Source organism: Kogia breviceps, chromosome 3 (assembly GCF_026419965.1).
Source record: "Kogia breviceps isolate mKogBre1 chromosome 3, mKogBre1 haplotype 1, whole genome shotgun sequence".
NCBI classification, from domain to species: Eukaryota; Metazoa; Chordata; class Mammalia; order Artiodactyla; family Physeteridae; genus Kogia; species Kogia breviceps.
The window spans coordinates 30,744,177-30,765,088 of record NC_081312.1 but is presented as its reverse complement, the minus strand read 5'-3'; the positions used below and the strand labels follow the sequence as shown (position 1 = coordinate 30,765,088).

Below are 20,912 nucleotides of genomic sequence, written 5' to 3'. Positions count from 1 at the left end.
GTGATGGTGAGGTCTGTGCATGTTTATCCAACTTGTCCGAGAAGGCTGTTCTCCTCCATTTTGAGTAGCTAAATATGACAGTTATGATTTGAGCCTGTTTCCTTCTTGCTTATTTTGAGTGAAAAGATCTGTATATTGGCTGAATTTCAAGAATTTCATAAAGAACCTGATTATTTAGAGTTCAGGCCAAATGCACAGTTGCTGCTGTAGAGAGGAAAGCAAACATTGCCTTCTGATTATCCAGTGTGCTCTGAAGGAAAGAATGGAGAATTTGTGTAGCAAAATTATGGCTTAATCAATTTGGTGACCGTTAGACCTATTCACTCACTTAGTACATACCCTTGAGAATGAAACGAATGGTTTCCCCTGACTTATCTCTAGTGTATTCCATTACAGTTCATGTCTTTTGCTAACCTGTATAACTGCTTCTTACATAAGTAAAGATTGTCACCTCTGCTTAAAATAGAGATCTTTTCTGTGGGCTACAGAATTGCTCTTTTTCAAATAGTATCGTTAGAAAGAAAACAATGAATTAGAGCTGAATCAGCTAGAACTGTCACTAGATGTTTCCATGGAAGTTACCATCTGTTTTAAAGATTTGTACATACACCCACTGATATAAAATAGGGACCATAATATTCTAAATTCTGAACACTATTATATAACATTTTAAATCAAGGAAAATAGATTATATCTCTGATGCCAAATTTAAGTACATAGCTTATGCTTTTTCCAAATTGTTACAACTGGTTTGGTTTGAGGGTACTTACGAGGTTCGTGGGACACACTTCACTCTAACCTCAGCTGGGTCAGCTTAGCACATGGTGTCATCAGAGCTCATTGCTGTCAGAAGATTGCAGATACAGTTCAGAGCATTTTGCTCATATGAGTGTTTTGTTTTCAATCCTGTTGCATTGATTTAAAAACATGGTTTTTTGGGGGGTGAGCGGTGGAAAGTTATACTGGTCTAATATAGATTTTTAAATGAATTGCTGGTCTAATTGGTATAAGTTCTTAGGAGCAGTCTCCCATGTCTCAGTAGCTGACTAGCAAAACAACATGTTTTTCAGTCTTTAAACACTTAAAAAAAAAAAATTGGAAAATCACAATGTAGATGGTGCCTTCGCAAGTATATTCAATAGACCGTGGGAATTTAAGCACCCTCTTCTTTAAAAAACTAAATGAGACCTATGATTTTGTTAGTTTAATCTAGTGTTTGCCATGGGCTCAGTGTTGTGTTTAGAGCTATAGGAAGTTATGCTGTGTTATCTCTTGGAGGACTTAATTGTCTGTATCTTGGAAACATTCAACAGTTCTGAGCACAAAACTGTGGAAGGCTTTTAATGACTATTAAGGGGTATTGACCAGGCTTCAGTGAGCTTGGTATCTAATTTTTAAAAATTTAGTTTATCACTAATCTTTTTCTGAAAAAGTATTTAGGGATATTGTTCCCTTGACTTTTTCCACACTGATGCATTTAGCATCAGAGTTCACTGATATTACTGCAAACAAAGGCATATTTTGTTTTCCTATTCATTCTACTGTTGGAATTTGGGTTTGCAGTTTTCTGTGGTTGTGAATAATGTATTTGTCTCTGAGTGACAGTTCTGGAGACCATAAACTCAGGAGTGAAATTGCTGGCTGGTAGGGTATCCTCATGCTGGACAGTTTTCAAAATGGTTGTTTCAGTGGATGAGCCCCACTGGAGTCTGAATGTTTCCATTGCTCCTCATCTTTGCCACACACTTGACATTGTCTGACTTTTAAAATTTAGTCAACCTGATAGATGTGTAAAGGTGCTTTTTATTTGTAATCCCCTAATTACTAAAGAAACAAAGCATCATTTCATGTGTTTAAGGAGCTTTTGTATTTCCTTTTATAATTTTTGTCCACTTTTCTGTTGGATTGTCTGTCTTTCTTACAAATTTATGAGAGATATATTCTAGATAATTATATTTTGCTGGTTATGTGTTTTCTAATTTGTGGTTTATCCTTTTCTTTTTTCTTTTTTTTTTTTAAACATCTTTGTTGGAGTATAATTGCTTTACAATGGTGTGTTAGTATCTGCTGTATAACATGGTGAATCAGCTATACACATACGTATATCCCCATATCTCCTCCCTCTTGTTTCTCCCTCCCACCCTCCCTATCCCAACCCTCTAGGTGGACACAAAGCATGGAGCTGATCTCCCTGTGCCATGTGGCTGCTTCCCACTAGCTAGCTATTTTACATTTGGTAGTGTATATATGTCAGTGTTACTCGCTCACTTCATCCCAGCTTACCCTTCCCCCTCCCCGTGTCCTCAAGTCCATTCTCTACATCTGCGTCTTTATTCCTGTCCTGCCCCTAGGCTCTTCAGAACCATTTTTTTTTTAGATTCCATATACATGTGTTAGCATACGGTATTTGTTTTTCTCTTTCTGACTTACTTCACTCTGTATGACAGTCTCTAGGTCCATCCACCTCACTGCAAATAGCTCAATTTCATTTCTTTTTATGGCTGAGTAATATTCCATTGGATATATGTGCTACATACTCTTTATCCATTCATCTGTCAATGGATACTTAGGTTGCTTCCTGGCTTTTGTATATAGAGCTGCAGTGAACATTGTGGTACATGACTCTTTTAGTGAACAGAAGTTCTTTGTTTTAATACAGAACAAATTTATTATTTTTCTTTATGGTTTTTCTTTCTTATGTTGTTAACATATTCTGAGGCCATAAAATCTACTTCTATTGTCTACTAAAAGTTTTATAATCTTGCCTTTTACATACAAGTGTTCAGTTAAATTGGAAATGAATTTAATATAAAAAGTGGAATAAGGATTCAAATTAATTTTTCTCCCACATGGGTAAACATATGTGTAAGTACCACTATTAAATAATTCAACCTTTCTGTGTTAATCTACAATTACAGCTATGTTGTAATTGATCATTGGTAGGGCAAGTCCCTCACTACTGTCTTCTTATGGAGGATCTTGATTCTTCTTGGGCCTTTGACTTTTCATGTAAACTTTATATATAATCACTTTATTGAGTTCCTTGAAAAATCCTGTGGATGTAGATGTAGATGTGTGTGTATGTATATATGTATAAGCACATATATACATCTGTCACTTGGTATCTGTGGGGGATTGGTTCCAGGACCCCTGCAGATATAAAATCTGAGAATTTTCAAGTCCCTTATGTAAAAATGGCATAATATTTGCACATAACCTTCGCACATCCTCCCTTATACTTTAAATAATCTCTAGATTACTTATAATACCTAATGTGATGTAAATGCTATGTAAATAGTTGTAAATAACATGTAAATGCTATGTAAATAATTACCAGTGGAGGGCAAATTCACATTTTGCTTTTTGGAACTTTGTGGAATTCCCCCTCCCCCCCGATATTTTCCATCCATGTTTGGTTGAATCTGTGGATGTGGAACCCATGGATATGGAGGGCCCACTGTATTCCCTAGCTCTTTCACTAAGAGTGCCTGAGGGTAGCCCCCAATAACAATAAGCACATCTAACACCTGGATCTTGAATTCTTTCTTTCTTTTAATTGAAGTGTGATTAATATACAGTTATTATAATTGTTTCATGTGTACAACATAGTGATACATTTACATAGTTCATGAATGATAAAGTTCACCATGATAAGTTACCATCTGTCACCATTTAAAGTTATTACAGTATTATTGACTATATTCCCTATTCTGTACATTGCATCCCCATGACTGACTTATTTTATAATTGGACATTTGTGCTTCTTGATTCCCTTCACTGATTTTGCCCACCTTCCCACCCCCCATCCTCTCTGGCAACCACCAGTGTGTGTCTGTATCTGTGAATCTGTGTCTGTTTTGTTTCATTTGTTCATTTATTTTGTTTTTTAGATTCTATAGATAAATGAAATAATACGGTATTTGTCTTTCTCTGGCTGACTTATTTCACTTTGCATAATACCCTCTAGGTCTATCTATGTTGTTACAAATGGCAAGATTTCATATTTATGGCTGATTAATATTCCATTGTGTGTGTGTGTGTATATACCACTTCTTCTTTATCCATTCATCTATTGATGGACAGATGCTTTGGTTGCTTCTATATTTTGGCTATTGTAAATAATGCTGCAGTGAACATAGGGGTGTATATATCTTTTCAAATTAGTACTTTTATTTTCTTCAGGTAAATACACAGAAGTGGAATTGCTGACTCATGTGATAGTTCTATTTTTAACTTTTTGAGGGCCCTCCATATTGTTTTCCATAGTGGCTGTACCAATTTACATTTCCACCAACAGTGAATGAGGGTTTCTTTTTCTCCACATTCTTGCCAACGTTTGTTATCTTTTCAACAATAGCCATTCTGACAGGTGTGGGGTGCTATCTCATTGTAAATTTCATCTTTTCATGTGTCTATTGGCCATTTGTATGTCTTCTTTGGAAAAATGTCTGTTCAGGTCTGCTGACCATTTTTAATTGGATTGTTTGTTTTTTGATATTGGGTTATATGAATTCTCTCTATATTCTGGATATTAACCCCTTATCAGATATATGATTTGCTAATATCTTCTCTCATTCAGTTGTTGCTGATTTCATTCACTGCAAAAGCTTTTCAGTTTGATGTAGTACATTTGTTTATTTTTGCTTTTGTTGTCCTTGCCCAAGGAGACAGATCCAAAAAAAATATCTTGAAGACTGATGTCAAAGGGCTGACTGCCCATGCTTTCTTATAGGAGTTTTATGGTTTCAGGTCCTACATTCAAATCTTTAATCCATTTTGAGTTTATTTTCGTATATGGTATAATAGGGTGATCCAGACTCATTCTTTTGCATGTCCAGTTTTCTCAGTATCATTTATTGAAGCAAAGCTGTCTTTTCCCCACGTGTATTCTTGCCTTTTTGTCATAGATTTATTGATCATATGTGTATGGGTTTACTTCTGGGCTCTCTCTTCTGTTCCATTGATCTATGTGTCTTATTTTATGCTAATACCTTACTGTTTTGATTACTGTAGATTTGTATTATAGTTTGAAATCAGAGAGCATGATACCTCCAGCTTTGTTCTTCTTTCTCCAGGTCACTTTGACTAATTGGTGTCCCTTATGGTTCCATACAAATTTTAGGATTACTTGTTCTAATTCTGTGAAAAATGCTATTGATATTTTGATAGGGATTGCATTGAATCTGTATGTTGCTTTTGGTAGTTTGGACATTTTTTCTAATACTGATTGTAATACATTTTTTCAGTACTAGTTCTTTCATTCTGTGAGAACAGTATATCGTTCTGTTTATTTGTGACATCTTTAATTTCTTTCATCAATATCTTATAGTTTTCAGAGGATAGGTCTTTCACTTCCTTGATTAAATTTATTCCAAGTTATTTTATTCTTTTTGGTGCAGTTGTAAATGGGATTGTTTTCTTAATTTCTCTTTTTGATAGTTTGTTATTAGTCTATAGAAATGCAAGAGATTTCTACATATTAATTTTGAGTCCTGCAATTTGCTGAATTCATTTATTCCAATAGTTCTTGGAGTTTTTAGGGTTTCCTATATATAGTATCATGTCATCTGCAAATAGCGACAGTTTTACTTCTTTCTTTCTGATTTGGTTGACTTTTATTTCTTTTTCTTATCTAATTGCCGTAGCTGCAACATCCAATACTTTGTTGAATAAAAGTGGTGAGAGTGGGCATTCTTGTCTTGTTCCTGATTTTAGAGGAAACCTTTCAGCTTTTCACTATTGAATAGGATGTTAGCTGTGAGTTTGTCATATATAGCCTTTGTTATATTAAAGTGTGTTCACTCTGTACCTACTTTGTTGAGAGCTTTTATTATAAATGGGTGTTGAATTTTGTGAAAATGACTTTTTCTGCATCTACTGAGATGATCATATGATTTTTATCCTTTGTTTTGTTAATGTGGTATATCATGTTGATTGATTTGTGGATGTTGAATCATTTTTGCATCCTGGAATAAATACCACTTGATCATGGGGTATGATCCTTTTAATGTATTGTTGAATTTGCTTTGCTAATGTTTTGTTGAACATTTTTACATCCTGTTCATCAAGGGTATTGTGTAATTTTTTTTTTTTTTTTTGCAGTGTCTTTGGTTTTGTTATCAGGGTAATGCTCATCTTGTAGAATGAGTTTGGAAGCTTGCCTTCCTCCTCAATTTTTGGAAAAGTTTGAGAAGGACAGGTTTTAACTCTTCTTTAAATGTTTGGTAGAATTCAGCTGTGAAGCCATGGGCTTCTATTTATTGGGAGTTTTTTTTTTTTTTTTTTTTTTTTGGGAGTTTTTAAAATTACTGATTCGATCTCATTGCTAGTAACTTGGTCTATTCAGGTTTTCTATTTCTTCCTGGTTTTTGGAAGATTGTAGTTTTAAAAATTTTATCCATTTCTTCTCGGTTTTCTAATTTGATGGCATATAATTGTTTATAGTAGTCTCTTATGATCGTTCGTATTTTTGTGGTATCAGTTGTAACATCTCTTTCCTTTCTGATTTTATTTATTTGGGGCCTTTCTCTTTTTTTCTTGATGAGTCTGATTAAAGGGTTGGCCATTTTTTATATTTTCCAGGCTTCAGCTCTTGCTTTCATTGATCTTTTCTGTTGTTTTTTGGTCTCTATTTTATTTATTTCCACTCTGATCTTTATTATTTCCTTCATTTTACAAACTTTGGGCTTTGTTATTTTTTTTTCTAGGTCATTTAGGTGTAAGGTTAGATTGTTTATTTGAGACATTTTTCTTGTTTCTTTAGGTAGGCCTATATCACTGTAAACTTCCCTCTTAGAACTGCTTTTGTGGTATCCCATAGATTTTGGAAGTTTAAACACAACCTTCCAACCTTTCATTTGTCTCAGGGTATTTTCTTATTTCTTCATTGCCCCATTGATTGTTTAGTAGCATGTTGTTTAGTCGCCATGTGTTTGTGTCTTTTCCAGTTTTTTTCTTGTAGTCTATTTCTAGTTTCCCACTGTTGTGGTTGGAAAATATGCTTGATATGATTTCTTCTTAAATTCTTCTTAAATTTATTGAGACTTCTTTTGTGATCTTTTTCAGATTCTTTTCCCGTATAGGTTATTATAAAATGTCTTTCATATATTTTCATTTCTAGTTATGGCCTTTTCTTTTCTTCTTAAATAAGTCTCTTTAACATTTCTTATAAGGCATATTAAGTGCCTTAGCTTGTGCTTATCTGAGAAACTTTTTATCTGTCCTTGAGTTCTGAATGATAATTGCCAGGTAGAGTATTCTTTGTTGTAAGTATTTTTCTTTCAGGACTTTGAATATATCATGCCGCTTTGTTCTGGCTTGTAAAGTTTCTGCTGAAAAATTGGCCGATAGTCTTACAGGGATTCCCTTATATATAATTAGTTGCTTTTTTTCTTGCTGCCTTTAAAATTCTCTCTTTATCTTTAACTTTTGACATTTGAATTATAATGTGTCTTGGTGTTGGTCTGTTTAGGTTCATCTTTTTGAGAACTCTCTTTGCTTCTTGGACTTTGATGTCTGTTTCCTTTGCCAGGTTAGGGAAGTTTTCAGCCATTACTTCTTCAGATAAGTTTTTTGTACGTTTCTCTCTTTCTTCTGCTTCTGGGACCTATATAATATGAATGTTAATATGTTTGATGTTGTCCCAGAGAGCCCTTAAACTATCCTCATTTTAAAAAATTCTTTTCTCTTCTTACTCTTCCATTTGGGTGATTTCTACTACCCTCTTTTCCAGATCACTGATTCATTGTTTTGCATCATCTAATCTGCTGTTGATTTCATCTAGTGTAGTTTCATTTCAGTCACTGTACTCTTCAGCTCTGATTGGTTCTTTTTTATTTTTTCTGTCTCTTTGTTGAAGTTCTTAACTGTGTTCATACATTCTCCGGAATTCAGTGAGCATTTTTATGACCACTTCCTTGAACTCTTTATCAGATAGGTATCTCCATTTCATTTAGTTCACTTTCTGAGGTTTGTTTTGTTCTTTTGATTGGAGCATACTCCTCTGTCTCCTCATTTTGCCTAACTCTTAGCATATATATATATATTTTTAACGTATTAGGTAGATCAGCTGTGTCTCCTCATCTTGAAGGAGAGTTCTTATGTAGAGGGTTTCCTGTGGGACCCAGATGAGCAATGCCTCTTGGTCACCAGAGCCAGGTGCCCCAGAAGACTCCCCCATGTGGGGTGCATGCACCCTCCTATTGTGGTGGTCTTCCAGTTCCTGCAGATGCGCTGTGGGGTGGGTTGGCCCCTAGGCTGGCTTGTTATAAGGCTTGGCTCTGACTGCTGCAATTGTGCTGGTGGGCAGGGCTGGCCTCCAGGGGTAGGAGCCACTTTGTTGGGGAGGGGTTGCGATCTGGACCAAGGCCACCCACCAGTGTAGAGGGACAGGATCTGCTTTGGGGGGTTCCCATCCCAACAGAGGCTGCCTATTGGTGTGGTGGGAGAAGAGCCACTTTGGGAGGGTGCTGGCTGGAGCAGGTCCACAGGGGAAAGCTGGGACTGGGTGAGGGGCACAAGCAAGATACCTGGCAGATGTCACAAACAGCATCCACCAGTGCCAGGCCAGCTCAGTAGAGAGAGGATAAAATATATATTTTTTTAATGGCACCCACCAGAACTTCATTCTGGGAGAAAGTTTCAACAGATCCCTGCCCCTTTGGCACTTGCCATAACATTGGTCATTCAATCTCCTTTATGTATGGCCCAGATGCTTTTCAAACTGCCGCCTCTGCACTGGGACTTGGAGTGAGTGAGTATGTGCACAAGCCCTTTAAAAGCATCTTGGTTTCTCATAGCCCTCCAGCTCTCCTGGACATGACCCTGCTGGCTTTCACACCCAGACATTGTGGGGGCTCATCTCACTGGTGCAGGGCCCACCTGCTCTTTAGGGAGGACTTCCACATTAGTGATATCCCCTCTTGCTTGTGGGTTGTCACACTGGGGGTGTGGGTTCTGACTAGACTGTGTCTCTGCCCCTCCTGCCCATCTTGATGTGTTTTTTTCTTAATTTCCTTAGTTGTAGATGAGCTATTCTGCTAGTCTTCAGGTGGTTCTCAGAGAAAGTTGTTCTATATGTAGTTGTAGTTTTGATGTGTCCATGGGAGGAGGTGAGCTCAGGATCTTCCTACTCTGCCATCTTGATCCCACCTTGGATCTTGATTTCTAAATACCACTCTCTAATAAAAGGAACCAGGGCTCCTTGTAGAAATGGTAAGAAAGTACAAAATGAGACTGAAACATCTAGTTTTAGAAAGTAAGGGGATGCTCAGAAAATGATGAGGTCATGTCAAAATGACCTAGAAGCCATCTTGAAGGGGTTTCCACCAGCCTAATCTTGGGCTGATTGGGCTATGAAACATATAACGGTAATAATGGATTGATTATAAGAAACCATAATAATAATGTACTATAACCCACTGAATACATGGATGAATAATATAAATGTAAGAATGAATGGATTGATTAATTGAAATCTTGATGAGGAACAGTATATGTACATAGCTTCAAAGTACCTCCCTAAGAAATACTTACTAACTACCAAGAGGAAAAGTGTAAGTAGCTCTACAGTGGAGAAGACTAGCAGATACCACCTTAATCAGTTCATCAATGTGAACATCATCAGTAATAATACAAATGAAAATTGTGTGCCACCTGGTGGGTTGCAATGAGAAGAACACAGCGTTTTTTTCTGTAATATTCCTGCCAGTATCTTTGCTCATCATTCATTCTGCTTCTAAATAAATTTGTGCTGAAGTATGACATACATACGGAAAGGTGACAAATCATATGTGGACAGATCAATAAATTTCAAAAATTGAACTTGTCTATGTAACCAGCACTCAGATCAAGAAATTGAACAGTCTATCACTCTAAAAGCACCTGTTCTGACTTCAAATTATAATCATTGACGATTAATTTTGCTTGATTTCGTACTTTATATAAAAGGAATCATATAGCATGTATTTTTGTGTATGGCTTCTTTCTCTCAGCATTATATATTCATGTTGTTGCAGGTAGCAAATATTTTCTTCTTTTTCTAACTGCAGCATTCCATTATATGAATTCATCAGTTATTTTTTCTTTCTGTTATGGATACACACTGGAGTTGTTTTCAGTTTGGGGCTGTTATGAATTGCACTGCTGTGAACATCCTTGTTCATGTCTTTTGCCACACATGTGTCTGTTTATGTTGGGTATATACCTAGGAATTGAATTGCAGAGTTATAATGTATGCATACATTCATCTTTAGTAGATACCGCCAAACAGTTTTTCAAGTGGGCAGTTAACACTCCTACCAAAGGTATAAGGGAAGTGCCGTTTGCTCCACATCCTTGTCAACATGGCTTTTAATTTTAGCTATTCCAGTGGGTATGTAGTGGTACCACACTGGGGATTTTAACTTGTGTATCTCTGATGACTAATGAAGTTGAGCATCTTTCATCTATTTGTTAACTGTTGTCTTTTGTGAAGTCATCATTCATTCTTGCCTTTCAGGTCTTCTATCCGGTATCATTTTACTTCTGTGCAAAGGTCATTTCCTTTATAATTTAGTGTGTCAGCTGATGGTAAACTCTTGGTTTTGTTTGGCTGAAAATGTTTATTGTTCTAGAAGGAATTGTCTTTAGTTATAGAATTCCAGGTTGATTATTATCTCTGTTAGGTCACTGAAGATAGTAGTCCTTTTCTGGGCTCCATTGTTGCTGCTGAGAAATCAAGAGTCATCTTAATTGGTGTTCATTTGTAGGTGATTCTCTTTTCTCTTTGCTGCTCTTAGGATTGCTTTTTATTTAGTGTTCTGCAGTTTTACTCTGATGTCCCTCAGTATTGCTTTTCCCCTCTGCTTGTTGTTTGTTGGCCTTTCTGGATTCTAGGATTGGTGTCATTTACAGTATTGATTCTCTCCATTATCTTTCTCTAGTATTCCTCTTAGGTGAATGTTAGACCTATTCATTCTACCATCCGTGTCTCTTAATGTCACTTTTATGGTTGCATCTCTCTATTTGGGAAGCATTCTAGATGGTTTTTTTTTTTTAGATCTGTCTTCCAGCTCCTGATCCATTATTCATCTGTGTCCAAATCTAATTTATTCACCTAATGAATTTTTTTAAGTGTAGGGATCTTTTTAAAAAATATTTATTTATTTATTTGGTTGCACTGGGTCTTAGTTGCGGCTCGTGGGCTCCTTAGTTGTGGCATGTGAACTCTTAGTTGCGGCAAGCATGTGGGATCTAGTTCCCTGACCAGGGATCGAACCTGGGCCCCCTGCATTGGGAGCACAGTCTTTTGTTTGTTTTGTTTTGTTTTGTTTTGTTTTTTGTTTTTTTTTGCGGTACGCGGGCCTCTCACTATTGTGGCCTCTCTCGTAGCGGAAAACAGGCTCTGGACACGCAGGATCAGCAACCATGGCTCACGGGCACAGCCGCTCCGCGGCATGTGGGATCTTCCCGGACGGGGACACGAACCTGTGTCCCCTGCATCGGCAGGTGGACTCTCAACCACTGCGCCACCAGGGAAGCCCGGGAGCTCAGTCTTATCCACTGTATAACCAGGGAGGTCCCATTAATTTTTTCTAAACTTCTATTATCGTATTTTTAGTTCTAAAATTCTGTTCAGTTCTTTTATCAGTTCTGTTTAGTTATTTACAATATTCTATTCATTACTTTCAAGCTTCTCATTTATACATTTATGTGTATATATATATATATATATATCTTAAAAAAAAACTCTTAGCTTTAATATTTGGCACAGAGAGAAGAGGGACTGAAGCTAGGTTTTATTTTTTTTATTATTTTTTATTTTTTTGGTACGTGGGCTTCTCAACTGTTGTGGCCTCTCCCGTTGCGGAGCACAGGCTCCGGACGCGCAGGCTCAGCGGCCATGGCTCACGGGCCTAGCAGCTCTGCGGCATGTGGGATCTTCCCGGACCGGGGCACGAACCCGTGTCCCCTGCATCGGCAGGCAGACTCTCAACCACTGCGCCACCAGGGAAGCCCTGAAGCTAGGTTTTAGATTAAGATGATTGTAACTCACAGTCTCTCATCTTTTGCTTCTTTTCTTTTTTCTCTTTTTCTTTCTTTCTTTTTATTTTTTACTTTTCATTTTGAAATAATTTTAGACTTAAAAAGTTGCAAAAATAGGTCAATTTCTACATACCCTTCACCCACCTCACCAAAATGCTAATGTCTTATATACCTATAGTAAACTTATCAAAATCAGGAAATTCACGTTCATACAGTAATGTTAATTGAGCTACAGACCTTATTTTGTCACTTATCTCAGTAATATTTATGTCTGGACCATGATCCAGTCTAGGATCCAACATTGCATTTAGTTGTTTTATTTCCTTTGTCTTCTTTAATATGTGCTGTTTGTCAAATGGTGGTTTTTCTATTTCCATCATTCTTCTCTACACTTATTAATTGAAATTCTCTTACAAGAAAGAGCTTGGCCTTCTTGCCCATTTATTTGTGTATTCAGTTACTTATTTTTTATCGATATAGACTCCTGGGTATTTGTTTTATCCTATAAGTTATAATGTATTAATATAATTGTTTAATTTTTTTGCTCAGATTGTCCCAGATTTGGCCCCTTCAGGTTAGTTCCAGCCCTTTTGATAAATCCATATCTTTTTTTGAGCACTCCTTACTTTGTTGTACCACAAAATGTTCTAGGTTCATCTGGTACTTTCCCTTTCCTAGCTTTGCAGCCAGACATTTCTCTAAGTAGTCCTGGTTCCCCTTATTGGAGGATGGTGTTTAGAAGCCAGTATTTGGGTGCTACATGTGCTCATTGCTCCAGGGGTATCATTGCTCCTAGTCTTTGTCAGAGGACAGAGCTACACATATCTGCCTCTACCAATATCTATTATCTACTGAAGTATGTATTAAAAACCATGATATCTCTGATTCCAGTCTGATGCCATACAGTTCATTCTGGTCTTTCCCATTCCTTTCTTTGTTTTTTCTCTAGTCTCAGAGTATATAGTCAAGATACTGGCTTCCACAGCGGTTAGGTTAGTTCTTTTCTTCTGTACTCAGTTAAGTGTGGTTACTTATACCTTTGTAATGCAGTTCCCTTATTACTGAATGTGTTTCATTTTGAGTTACCTTCACATTCTGTTTGATTTTGATTGTTTACCTTTTTCTTTTGTTTAACAGTACTGTGGTTATAAATGTCAAAACTATGCAAAAAGATATATCTGGAGACCTATCACTCCCCCTCTATTCTTTGTATTCCATTCTCATTCCCCCAGTTCCCACCTGAATGGTTCCATAATGCCTGTAAGATAAAATTTGAACTTAGTATAATTGACAAGTCCCTCCATCATCTCAGTCTTAGCTTGTCCTTATACACCATGTTCTGGAAGCCTCAGATTTCCTCTTATTCCTCAAGCATGACTGACTCATTCATGCCTCCATGCCTTTGCATATTCTCTCCCTCTGCCTGGAATAATGCTCTGTTCCTCTTCTTGTCTTACCCGTCTTTAATCATTCAAAACCCATTTCAACTCTTATCTACTAGGTAAAGACTTCCTTTCCTCACCCATCTCTCCCCATTTGCATTTCACTCCTCCATTTAGTAATTCTCTTCTGTTAATTCATAGCTCTATAGCACTTGTAAATATTGTGTAAATTTTGTGACATTTGATTTAAATTATTGATGCATAGGCTTTTCATCTTCTTTATAACTGTGAGCTTCTTAAAGACAGGAACTTTGTCCTTGGATTTCTAGCGTCTACTTCAGTTTCTTGCACTTACCAGTTATACAGTGAATACAGTATAGTGAGTGGATGTCAGTTCTTTTCACTTTTTCTTTACTCTTTCTCTCTTTATTTCACTCATGATATAAGCCCATATTAATAGAATGTGATGCCCGTGATCTTGTTATCTTAGGCATTTTTGTATTTTCTGCCTCTCCTCATATATTTGGGCACAACCTTGGTAATTTAATGGCTTCCTGTGATCCCTGGGAAGTCACAATATCTAATTAAATTTTCAGACACAGTATAGAGGGATGAGGTGAAACCAGGGTATAGAAATTGTTTAAAATATGCAGACCTAAAAAGTCAAGACTGTATTATCTGTCCAATTTGCGTTTTCATTTGAAAAGCTGAAGCTTGCTGCCTGTTTAACCTGTTAGATTGGAAGAAATTGTTGTACTGGAAACAAAATCCCTTCAACGGTCTGTCAGGAGCACTAGTCAGCTTTTAAAATGTCATTATTATTGTCCAAAAGACAAGTTTAGTAACCTTCCACATTGTGTTTCTAAGCTGCTTACTTTACTTTCTATTCTGTATAGATTATTCAGCAGATTATGTTAAAATGTAGGGGCTTATTTCTACCAGTCTCTTCATGCACCATCTGTTACTTCCCTCTCTCCCTCTGTATTGCATTCTCTTCCTGCCACTCTTGTGTGTTCTATTTAATCGTAGCTCATTCTCCAAAGTCCTACCTGCTACTCAGCACAGAGGTTTAGTTGTAATGTAGACATCACACTAAGCAAAGGGGCGGGGGTGTTGTTTCTGGACCGCGTTTAGCAAGGGTACAAAGCTACAGCTACTGCATCGAGTGTCTGATGTCCGGGGCTAGTGAGCTTTGAGAAATCATTCACTTATATTACTAGCCCGTATTCTTTATTTATAAAAATTGAAAATATATCACTTTTTTATTCAAGTGTTACACATATAGAGACAAATGTGTCATAAAGGAGCGCTTTGATGGATTTTCCTAATTGAGTATAACCAGAAAACCACCATTCAAACCAGGGAAACCAGTATTACTAACCTGCCAGAATTCTTCCTTCCCCCTAGGCTTTACTGCCCCCTCTAAAAGGTAACTACTATCCTGATTTACATAGTTTTACCTAATTTTGAACTTTATAAAATAAAATCATACAGTACATTCTGTCATGTGTCTGGCTTCTTTGTCTCAACATTAAGTTTGTGAGATTCATCTGTGTTGTTGAGTCACTTATGGTTCATTTATGTTCATTACTGTGTAGCATGCAAACTGCCTGTTTTTGTAAATAAAGTTTTATTGGAGCACAGCCACACCCATTCATATTGTCTGTGGTTACTTTTGCACTCCAAAGGCAGAGTTGAGTAGTTGTAACAGGGCACAGAGACCATTTGGCCTGCAAACCCTAAAATACTTACTGTCTGGCCCTTTGCAGAAAAAATTGATTGACCCCCTGCTGTATAGTGTTCATTATATGAATATTCCACAATTTATTTGTTACTGAGTTTTGGCTATTGCAATTAATGCTTCATTAAATCTATGTGTCTTTAGGATCTACGTATATGCATTCCTAGAAGGTATTTCCCCAGGAGTGGAATTGCTAGGCCACAGTTTATATTCTGCTTTATTAGATATTGCTGAACAGTTTTCTAGTTCACACTCTCACAGCAGCATATGAGAGTTGAATTGCTCCACATCCTAAGACCTGGTATTGTCAGATATTTGCATATGAGCCATTTGGATGAGTATGTAATTCTATCTCATTTGTGGTTTTTAATTTGTATTTCCATGGTAATGAATGACGTTGAACACCTTTTCATGTGCTTGTTGGCCATTTTTGATATCCTTTTTGGGTGACCTGTCTTTTTCTTATTTTGTCGGAGTTTTTTATATTCTAATGAGTCCTTTGCTGGATTTATATATTGCAAATATCATCTTCTTTTCTGAGACTTGCACTTCTATTCTTTTAATAGTGCTTTTGTTTTATTTTATTTTTATTTTTATGAACATGAAGGGGATCAGAATATGCCACCCCAAAATATGCCACTTTGGCATGAAAATTAGTTTGGACTGAAGGGAGTCTAAAAACATCACACACAGGAAGAGCTTTTTGCCCTCCCCCTTTCTTCCAGAAAGCAGGGCATAAATTTCCATTTGTAAATTTTCCATTTGTAAGTTTCCATTTGTAAAGCAGGGCATAAATTTGGGGTGTAAGCAGGGCACCCCATCTGCCATACCAGGAAGAAGAGAATGACACTTGAGTCTGTGTAACAAATCTTACTAAACACTTCTTATCCACCATACATTTCCTAGTCACCTTCCCACAATTTATCATCCTTAGGAGCCTAACCCCCTTTTTTCCTTTGTTTAGTCACTTCTCCACTATTTATTGCCCTTTGTTAAAATGGCTATAAGCCCCTGGATCTAACTGCCACTTTAGGTTTTCATTGTTCCATGGCATCTCCACGCATGTAAAAACTTTAACATCAATAAAGAAACATATGCCTTTTCTCTTAGAGTCCCCAGTTCTTTGGCTGTGTTTCTTTAGCATTTCAAGGTATGCTGAATATTCAAATATTTTATTAAGATGCAGTGTCAAATATTTGAATCAGATATGTGCATTTTTTTCTGAGGACTGTTTCCTCAGATCTTTGAGTTTAGGAATTTAGAAATTGAAGCTGATTTATTTAGCTTTAAGTTGCGTTGAACTCAGTAGGTTGGATGTGTGTTGTAGGGGTTAGATGACATGGTTTTTGAGGTCCGTTTAGTAATTGCTTTTGTTTCTGTTTTATAAATGGCAGTCCAGGGCAATTTTACTTGCTTAAAATGTATTTTCTTTGTTTGGTGGTAGTCAGATCTACAAAAGACGCAGATAATTTTAACTTGAAGATAGAAGAATTTTTATACTACAGATATTTTTCTCATTTTTAATTTAAGTTCAGCTGCTTACTTTAAAAAGTCTGGTTTACTTCTTTCAGGGAAAAAAATAAGACTTGTCAAAGTTATGCAGCTGTTTTTAATGAAATTTCTTCTGTACTTAACTATTTTTATTCTTTTTTTTTTTCAGGTTATACATTGTTAATGTGGATGCTGTTATCTAAATTTCTGTAGCTATGGCACAAGAATATAGTAAGTACTATACCATACTTCCTATGACCTACGTGCTTTATAAAGTGTTAATTTTCTGTCTTTAAATTTCTCATTGGAGCAGTGGAGGTATAGGAACAAAGTTTTTAAAAATCTGCTTTTCTCGGGAGTTCCCTGGCAGTCCAGTGGTTAGGACTCAGCGTTTTCACTGCCGTGGACCTGGGTTCAATTCCTGGTTGGGAAACCAAGGTCCTGTAAGGAGCGTGGTGTGGCCAAAATAAATCTGCTTTTCTCAAAGGAAGTCATTCATTTGGTCATCTGATTTTTGCGTCTCTAGCTTTATATATGTACAAATATATCACACTTATGATTTATTTAATCTTCTGATAAACACAGAATGGCTCAGGCCTTTCCCTGTAAATGCTAGTGAGTAGACATTAGGATTGAATCCATATTATGCATCTCATCTACCCCACCGCAACAAGCCCCCCACCATGTTATGGGGCTGAGGAGCTGACCACAGCTCCAGGGTGGGCCCTGATGAGGGACAGTCCCATCCCTGCTGTGTCCACGCATGATTAACTCATCGGGGAGGAGGCATCAGCCAGTGTTGGGCATTAACTGGCCAGCGGCCTGGCTTCAAGAATGGTTCTCTAATCCTCCTCTAGCCAAGGAGACTCCAAAGTAGGTTTGCCAGGAGCTTCTGGCAGAAGTCTTCTCGTACTTCAAACAGAGCTACCGGAAGAGCCTGCCTCTGCCTCTGTTCTTCTGGATGTTGTTTTGCACTGGTGTGGGGTCTGGTGTGGCTCCAGGCCGAGCAGGAAGTCACACAGAGTGGAGAGGAACCAGCCTTGAAGGCAGTTTCTCCTCCAGAAGTCCAAGCATGTGAGCCAGTAACATTTCCTTTTTGTTTAAGCCAGTTTGAGTTGGGAGCCAAAACATCCTAGGTGATTCACTTCATCTCCATTTGCTTTTTTTTTTTTTTTTTTTAAGTAGTCATGTATTCAGTATTTTATTTATGTATTTTTGGCTGTGTTGGGTCTTCATTTCTGTGTGAGGGCTTTCTCTAGTTGCGGCAAGCCGGGGGCCCTCTTCATCGCGGTGCGCGGGCCTCTCACTATCCCGGCCTCTCTTGTTGCGGAGCACAGGCTCCGGACGGACAGGCTCAGTAGTTGTGGCTCACGGGACTGGTTGCTCTGTGGCATGCGGGATCTTCCCAGACCAGGGCCTGAACCTGTGTCCCCTGCACTGGCAGCCAGACTCTCAACCACTGCGCCACCAGGGAAGCCCTCCATTTGATTTTAGTACTCCATTAGTTTCTCCCTGGGGAATGTGGGAGCAATTGCAAAGGGAGGCAGACTCATACTGTTAAACTAATCTGACAGGGTGTGTTGCTGTTGACGGCACCCTCTTCATTCTGAACAATTCACAGGCAGTGATTTCATATTCAAAGACATGAGAATGAAATACATTGCTTTTGGATTCTCTCTTTTCTTTCCCTGGAGGTTTTGCCTTTTAATCAACCCACTTGGGCTGTGAGTGCTGAAAAGGTTCTTAGACTGCTGACCTGAAAACCATCCCCTTGTATAGGTATATATTTAACAGTGTGGAGCTGTCCCTTGTGTTTTCTTAGAACACTCTATACCAGACTTCTAGTTCCTTGTTTGCTTTTGTTCTTCAAAAGTTACTGTGAATACTCATACAGAAACTGCATAAGGGATGATATAACAGATATTTATTATGTGTCCTGCTACAACACTCTAGACAAATAGAATGTTTACCAATTCTGTGGAACAGTTAAAACCCTACAGCCATCTTCCCTCATAGCAGTATCCTTTCTCCACCTCTGAGGAACCTGTCCTGGCTTTTTTTTTTTTTTTTTTTTTTTTTTTTTGGCGGTACGCAGGCCTCTCACTGTTGTGGCCTCTCCCGTTGCGGAGCACAGGCTCCGGACGCGCAGGCTCAGTAGTTGTGACTCACGGGCCCAGCCGCTCTGCGGCATGTGGGATCCTCCCGGACTGGGGCACGAACCTGTGTCCCCTGCATCGGCAGGCGGACTCTCAACCACTGCGCCACCAGGGAAGCCCCACTATCCTGGTTTTGATCTTTGTTCTTTTCATGCATTTCTTTGTGCTGTTACCACGTACGTGTAGGATGATTTCTGTATGCTTTTTCACTTCAGGTAAACGTAGATACTGTGTGTGTCTTTGTTGCTTAAAATCACAAAGAAGTTGAGAAGAAATTCAGGATCACAGAAAGAAGCTATAAATGTGTCCTCAGATACTTGTCCGAAGATCTGTTACTAGGCATCTTGGTGATCCGTAATGAAATGTGTTAGATTTTCAATGGCTGATGAGTTTAATCAACATGCTTATCTTCTGGAGTCTGGCGCTTGGTCTGCTGCTGAGTTCACAACCGCGTGTGAATTCACAGAGCCTGCACTTCTGTGAAGGTTTGGCATGTGCAGGACCTACTGTGTCATCAGTGAGCTTTTCAGAGTGTGTTGGTTACTTTTTCATATAAATAGCTCCATTCATCCTGTGGTCATAATGCGTGCTTTTGTCAAACTTGGGTAAAACTATGCATTCTTCTGCACTCTGACAGTTAGCCATCATACTGACAAAGTTGACTTATGTGCTTTCTAAATTTGTTTCCGCCTTGTACTGGTGGCAGCAGTAATAGAGGAGGCATCCACTCCTATGAACAGGTTATGAAGCATGGTACTTTGAATTGTAGTATCTCATTATTTCCTTTTGTGCCCCAGCATGAGTCTTGGAGACAATTTTGTAGCATCCTTGTCTGAAACATTTCTTAGGTCATTTAACTTCTGCATTCAAAACACTCATTCTTTGCCGTTTGAGGAGTCGTATCCCCTGGTTCTTGTTTGGGATGTTGCCTCCACAGACTGAATAGTCATTTCCACTCAGAGATCATTAATCCTCTCAACTTGGGAGCGTAAATACCGATAAAATGTCAGAGAAAGATTTATGACAATCAGAAGAGGATTTCCATTTTTTTCAGGGTGTTATTTTCGCTTAAATTTTCTTTTTAAAAATTTTGTTTATTTTTGGCTGTGTTGGGTCTCCGTTGCTGCACATGGGCTTTCTCTAGTTGCGGCGAGCGGGGGCTACTCTTCGTTGTGGTGTGCGACCTTCTCATTGCAGTGGCTTCTCTTGTTGCGGAGCACGGGCTCTAGGCGCGTGGGCTTCGGTAGTTGCAGCACGGGCTTCGTTGCTCTGCAGCACATGGGATCTTCCTGGACCAGGGCTCAAACCCGTGTCCCCTGCCTTGGCAGGAGGATTCTTAACCACTGCACCACCAGGGTAGTCCCATCGCTTAAATGTTTAACGTGTGAAAAAAAAAGTAAACCCAAAAGGTTTTTTTTCCCCTTAATTCATATAGATTGTATCCACACTACAGACTCAATAACATCTTTTGTAGAAATCCAGTTTTAGGTTTTTGTGCTTTGTGCATGCATTTTCCTGTTGTTAAAAAAAATGGATCCTTCTTTTAATTTTATTTAAATGTAACTGTCTTTAGCTTTTTTCCTTCATTGTGGGCCCAGGATCATAAATTAAAATGTTGCCAATGCTAGAAGATTATAACCATCAAATGGAAACACCCAATCAATGAGGCCCCTATGAAAAGAGCTAGTAAATCTCTTCCATTGGGAGATGACCAGCCTTCAAATGGAATGCCATTTGTACAGCAGGCCAAATATAGACAAGAAATGCAAGATATTTAAGCTTTAATCCTGTAATGAATTTTATTTCCATATTCTTGTTTCAAAAACTTTAGTGTTATCATTGTTTTTTAAGGGAAAAAGACTACTGACGTTTTTCTCTGAAAGATTAATTCAGTGAACTAATATTTTTATTTCTTGTGGAAGGATGTCCTCTTATTTATTTCCTATGTAAAGGGATCTGTAGACTTGGCTTGTTTTTAATGCCTCAAAATGAAATGTTGACCTTTGGGGGGGATGCTCCACTGGGCTGAGGGAACTTCTAGACAGTGACTCAGATCTGTAATTAGGTCTTGCTTTCTGCACCCTTGTTGACTTGAAATCACTAGCCATAGACCATCTA

General features: G+C 38.0%; 1 protein-coding gene across 15 annotated transcripts in view; it reads left to right on the top strand.

Moving 5' to 3' along the window:
- Positions 1-20,912, top strand: part of SIPA1L1 (signal induced proliferation associated 1 like 1) — a 389,114-nt gene that overhangs the window by 169,909 nt on the left and 198,293 nt on the right. For all 15 annotated transcript variants that reach the window (XM_067028218.1, XM_067028236.1, XM_067028235.1 and 12 more), the window contains one exon: positions 16,808-16,869. The gene's annotated coding sequence lies outside the window, so the exon portion shown is untranslated. The remainder of the gene's footprint in view (positions 1-16,807; positions 16,870-20,912) is intronic.